The sequence below is a fragment of the Staurois parvus genome, unplaced genomic scaffold (assembly GCF_062004578.1).
Source record: "Staurois parvus isolate SC_StPar_1 unplaced genomic scaffold, SC_StPar_1.0 ptg001287l, whole genome shotgun sequence".
NCBI lineage: Eukaryota > Metazoa > Chordata > Amphibia > Anura > Ranidae > Staurois > Staurois parvus.
Window position 1 is genome coordinate 49,171 of NW_028319083.1, and position 643 is coordinate 49,813.

The window sequence follows — 643 nt, forward strand, 5'->3', positions numbered from 1 at the left end:
ATAGTTAATTATTTACTGTTTTTCAGGGCATTCTGGGCATTTGGTAAGGTCTCCTGAGGTTATCTTTTAAAAAAAAAGCTTATAAATGCAAACGCACATAAACAGATTTTTTTTAACCTACGTTGTCCAGCAGTCAGTTTCCATCGTTCAGAAGAGTTTTCCAAACACCCCGTGTACATGGAGCCCTTAGAAGTATGTACTGGTGGTTTACACATATGTACTACTAGGACTTGTATGTAACTGTCCTCCTCTGTACTGTGCTATTTTTAAGAGCAAAACCGACTCTGGTGGGACTCGAACCCACAACCTTTGAATTGCTTCAGCTGCTAGAAGTCCAATGCGCTATCCATTGCGCCACAGAGCCTATGGGAATGCTGGCTGCTAATGTACATAATGTACTATCCAGTGGCATCCTGAGGCAGGTGTGAGGGGTGCGCATTGAACTGGGTGACACCTACCGCACTGGGTGACACAGAACCTGCTCCATGAAAAGGTAAGTTGTAAAGCAAGCTGACGATCCCCGCAGGATGGATCGGATCTGCGGATTGGGGAACATAATGGATCGGACTCCAATCCATTATGCTCAATCCGCAGATCCGATCCATCCTACAGGGATCGTCGGCATGCAACCTATACAGGCTGA

At 45.7% G+C, this 643-nt stretch overlaps 1 non-coding gene across 1 annotated transcript; it reads right to left on the minus strand.

Annotated features, from left to right (window-relative positions):
- Positions 1–279: 279 nt before the first annotated feature.
- Positions 280–364, minus strand: TRNAR-UCU (transfer RNA arginine (anticodon UCU)). The gene is given in 2 exon segments: positions 280–315; positions 328–364. It is a non-coding gene; the product is annotated as a tRNA-Arg (tRNA).
- Positions 365–643: the final 279 nt, after the last annotated feature.